This window comes from Anomaloglossus baeobatrachus, unplaced genomic scaffold (genome assembly GCF_048569485.1).
Source record: "Anomaloglossus baeobatrachus isolate aAnoBae1 unplaced genomic scaffold, aAnoBae1.hap1 Scaffold_274, whole genome shotgun sequence".
Taxonomy (NCBI): Eukaryota; Metazoa; Chordata; class Amphibia; order Anura; family Aromobatidae; genus Anomaloglossus; species Anomaloglossus baeobatrachus.
In genome coordinates, this window is record NW_027442237.1 from 122,863 (window position 1) to 128,120 (window position 5,258).

A 5,258-nucleotide genomic window follows, 5' to 3' on the forward strand; every position below is an offset into this window, starting at 1 on the left:
TTGCTCATGATATCTGAGTTTAACATCATTTTTATTGTTCCGCAGGATCGTTGTGAAGCTGGGCCAATAGCGACAGGTGGTGATGATGAAATTGCCGGGACTTCCGAGGAGACCGCAGAAGCTCCATTACCGCGGCGGATCTCCTCAACCCGTAAGAGGCAGCCGAACAACACATCATCAACAGACCTTATGGATATGGCGAAGAAAATCCTGGAGCAGCACAGCAGACCATCCATTTGCGGATTTGCCCAGCTTACGGATGAAAGACTCCGTAAGCTGGATGACAAACAAAGAGGTCATGTCGAAAGGGTCATGCTGGAGGCCCTCAACAAGGTGGCATTGGGGAAACTGACAGACTCCTCAAAAGTGTGCGAAGTAGATCATCAACAACACTCTTCATGGAACCAAGTGCCATGGATGAGGATGGAGCCTCGACCGCACCTCCAGCATGACCCCCCCGCACAGTATCCCATGTTCCCCCCAATGAACCAATTTTTCAGCCCACAGAGGCAACATTTAAATGACTCTAGTAACCAATATCAAAATTTATAGTTTTTGTTTTTTGTTATAATATTTATGCTGTTTTTGTTGTTGTTTAAGCAATGTTAGGGAATTGTAATAAAAAATGTCTTTGATTTCAAACTTTTGTACAGCTTTCATGAATTCTGCATAACATTATTCACGGGGTAAAGGGCTGGGTGGAGGTCAGGGTCGCCATCATGGCACAACTCTACAGATGCACATATATAATGTGTGTGTGTGGGTGTTTTTTTTTTAATTAAGAATGTTTTTGTGGGTTCTTTGTTTTAAAGCTGTGGTGGGGAACATAGTGCTCTCCCTGCTGCCTTATAGTGCTGTCACCTAATGCTCTCCGAGCTGCCTTCTAGTGCTGTCACTGTCAGTGCTGTTTGTGTTATGCCACCTACAGCTCTTTGTGCTGCCACCTATTGCTGTGTTGCCCAGGGATTGGGGGGGAAATGAGATCCTGGCCAAGGGGTTACTTCTGCAGGTATCCCGGTGTCGTGACCCGGTCTGTAATGTCAAGCTCCCAAAAAAGAGGGGGATTAGGTAGGGGGAATTGTCTGTCACGCCACCCGTGGGTTGCGTTGATAAGGTGGTGGCACCGCCACTGCCTCTGGGGACCGTGCCCGGGACTGATGGTGTGGGGCAGCTAGGTGGGATACCCTCCACGGGTAGGGGGATTTATAGTCCCAGGGCCCAATTGGGAGAGGTAGTTTGTAGAGTGACGGGTACAGTCCTCGCCTTGTACCGGGTGGTGCAGGAGTACTCACAGTATAAACCAATAACTAACCCCAGTCCAGTAATTAACCAAGTTGCTGGTAACAGGTGCCAACGGCCCGCTGCTGTGAAGACGGGTCCCACACCCGTGTGTGTAATTCAGGTGATCTTTTCCTGCCCGAGGTATGTGTCTTCTTTTCACACTGGTCTGTACTGGGTCCCGACAGCTGGCACCCCTCTCCTGGTCCACTTCGGGTCCCACAAGAGGCTGGCCCATTCCTGAGGCCGTGAGTACCACTCACCCCAGCCCCACACAGGGGCTGCTTATGTGACGCCCTGGACTAGCCAGGTGGTCTCAGAGGTAACATCACACACACACACACACCCTCCCCTGGACAGTCAAGATCATTGAAAAAAAAAAAAACCTTGTTGCCACTGTACAGTCTTGATGTCCTCCTGTTTTCGTGGGGAGGGGGTGAGTGGGGTCTGATTGGCTGGTGTGTGTTTGTGTGTGGGAACCTCCCCAAGGGAGAGTTAAATCAGCATCAATAACATGTATGCAGACCTCTGTAACACCCAGGTTTTGCCAGGGCGGCACAGTGCTCTTTGTGCTGCCAACTACTGCTCAGGGTGATGTATATGCCCCATACTCTTAAGGGATGTATATGACGCAGCCTCTCCTGGGATGTATATGCCTCAGTGTTTCCTGTGATGTATATGCCCTAGCTTCTCCTGTGTTGTGTATGCCCCCAGCCTCTCCAGACCAAGACAAACATGGAAATGTAGTGGTGAGAATCAAAATGATCCATCTCACCGAACATCACAGTCTCTCCAGCCACCACTCTGGGGCTGATTTTATTAATTATTTTAACAAATATAGCCTGGTCGTGTTCAAGTTGATAATTTGGTGTGGCCCCCGTTGGTTGGTAGAAAATTCCAAATGGTCCCCGGCAGTAAATAGGTTCCCAAACCCTGTTTGAAAGTTTTGTCCAAAAATGTAAGCAACAGCGAAAATAAACTAGAAAGATTTATGTGACATACAAAACAAAAAAAAAACATTTAAATCACAAACATTCACATTTAGTGGCCCTGCTGTTGGGCTGCCAAAAACTGTTCCAGCATCTCCCCATGACGCCGGACGGCTTCTGACAAACGCCGTTGTGATTCCACCAGGTCCTGTAGTGTGGGGATTTCTGTGGAGGGAATGGGAAAAGTTAACCATCCTTGTTCCAACATCGAACTGTCAGGTATATGTTTTTGGTTGACCACTTACGGTTCTGGGGTTCATCACCTTCTTCCTCTGAGGCGCTGATGGCCCAACCAGATCCTGTGGCTAGGGAACACAAATCAAATATTAGTACACGACAGCCCACCATCATTTAAACATCCCTGTATCCTTTACAACTTGTAGGGACACCATGTTATGTGCATAAATTACAGGAAGGGTAGCCTGCACAAAACTCACCAACTGATGCGGGGGAGAAGGCATCGTTAGAAGGAGAAGTATGGGGAGACAGGGTAGAAGGTGGTGATGGGGTTGAAGGAAGAGATGGGGTTGCAGCAGGTGATGGGGTTGGAGAAGGAGAGGGTGTCCCAGCAGGCGCAGCAGGCGGAGGTGGTGGATCTGCAGCAGGAGATGGTGGAGCCGGCGGGGATGGTGGATCCGCAGCAGGAGATGGTGGAGCTGGCGGAGATGGTGGATCCACAGCCGGAGAGGGTGGAGATGGTGGAGCTGCCTGTGCAGCTGGAGGTGGTCCTAGGTATAGGAGAAAACTTTTATTGAGCGCATAACTCCAGGCCACTATGGCTTACGCCTACTTTACACCATACAATTCTGCATACGATATCGTATGTGATGTGACACGCCCCCATCTTATGTGCGACAACTGAAATTTGTTGACCGTGTCGCACCTATGCTTTGTTCCTGTCACAAGTACTTACCCTTCTATACGACCATCCATACGTAAGAAGCGGGACGCAGGTAAGTTGCAGTTCATCATTCCCGGGGTGTCACACACTGCGATGTGTGCTGCCTCGGGAACATTGAGCAACCAGACGTTCAATTTTTAGTAATTGAACGACGTGTATGCGATGAACGGTTATTCGTTTAATCGTAATCGCATGTAGGTTTTACAGACTACAATATCTCTAACGATGCCGGATGTGCATCACTTACAACGTGACCCCGCCGACACATCGGTAGATATATTGTAGCATGTAAAGCCCGTGTATAGCCTGCTTTTTTACGTATGTTTGACAAACCTTTTTCTAGGGGCACCAGACACATGGGGACCACTTGCCTCAAAGCAGCAAACATGCTGCATTCATTGGAAAAACAAGGCACAAAAATCAATCACTTAAATTATTCTATTTTATTCTGTTCTGTAAATAGTATAACATATGGCTTGTACTCAAGGCTTCTAATGTCACTCTGATATGCACCGAGATAACAATGATAATCAGAGATGCAAATGCAAAGAGAAAATAAACCCATTATACCCCAGGAGCATTGAAGTTTTGAGGTATCCGAAATTTACCTATGATCAAGTTAGATAATTAGCTCCTTTTCGCCACCTTGACCCTCTGATATGCACACTAGATATCTTGGTATAATGTAATTATTTTCTTTAGATATGCACTGAGATAACAATGATAATCAGGTCAATGGACAATACTCCAAACGCGATTACACAGCATGGTTTATTGCGAAATGGTTTTTGTAAAGACTGGCACAGTGTTGATCAAATCCTAATATATGCAAAGAGTAAATAATCCCATTACCCCAGGAGCATTGAAGTTTTTAGGTATCTGAAATTTACCTATGATCAAGTTTGCATACCATACCTTTTACAAAGGATAATTAGCTCTTTTTCGCCACCTTGTCCCTCTGATATGCACACTAGATATCTCGGTATAATGTGATTATTTTCTTTGCAATATATTGCATTTGAACTACACTGTGCTTTCCAAACAACCTTGTTCTAATCGCGTTTGGAGCATTGTCCAGTCATCTGACTATCCTTCTTATCTCGTTGCATATCTGAGTGAGCAAGTTTAGAAGCCATATGTGTGTGTATATTTCTAGTTCATATGTTTCAGAAATAAATCCCCTCCTTTGGGTCCTCGCCAAACTACCTCATATTTTACACAATTGTATTATTATTCTTTGTAAATTTTATATAAATTAAGATTTTTTTTTTTATTTTAATGATTGGTCATTGGCATTTTGTGCCATGTTTTTCCAATTGTAATCACTGGGTCACCAGTGTCGGGGAAGAATATCACAGTTAATGTCCATGTTATGAAAGTATGTATGCTGCATTCATTGCTGCACTTATGCATGCGTGGGGAGTGGGTGACAGGTCCTCGATAACTTGTTCAGCACCCATGTGTTCTATTATTTTTGTTTTACTGATTTTTTTCAATACCTTTCATTTTTCCACCAGACAGAACTTTTCAGATTTTTCAGTCAATGTTCCCATATGTTTTCTGCGGGAACCTCACACCACTTTTTATTGCTGTAAGCTGCGTCCAACACCATTAAAGGGGGCTTGACACACTACGACATCGCAAATATAAGTCGATGGCATCACGGAATTCTTGACGCACAACCGGCCGCATTAGCGATGCCGTCTGTTGCGTGTGACTCCGATGAGCGATTTTGCATCGTTGAAAAAACATGCAAAAACGCTAATCGGCGACATGGGTGTCCATTCTCAAAAATCGTGAATGCAGCAGTAACGAAGTTGTTCCTCATTCCTGCGGCAGCACACATCGCTGCGTGTGACGCCACAGGAACGAGGAAGCTCCCCTTCCATGCCTCCCGGCCACATTGCGGAAGGAAGGAGGTGAGCGGGATATTACGTCCCGCTCATCTCCGCCCCTCCACTGCTATTGGGCGGCGGTTCATTGACGTGGCTGTGACGCCGCACGGACCGCCACCCTTAGAAAGACACCGTCGCCGGACAGGTAAGTATAGGTGACGGCTCTGGGCGATGTTGTGCCCGTGCCGGGCAGCG

General features: G+C 46.5%; 1 long non-coding RNA gene across 1 annotated transcript; it reads right to left on the reverse strand.

Moving 5' to 3' along the window:
* Positions 1-2,407: 2,407 nt before the first annotated feature.
* Positions 2,408-2,957, reverse strand: LOC142265338 (uncharacterized). Its single transcript, XR_012731675.1, has 3 exons — positions 2,705-2,957; positions 2,513-2,572; positions 2,408-2,432 (listed from the first exon to the last, which is right to left on the reverse strand). It is a non-coding gene; the product is annotated as an uncharacterized LOC142265338 (long non-coding RNA).
* Between the last annotated feature and the right edge of the window lie 2,301 nt (positions 2,958-5,258).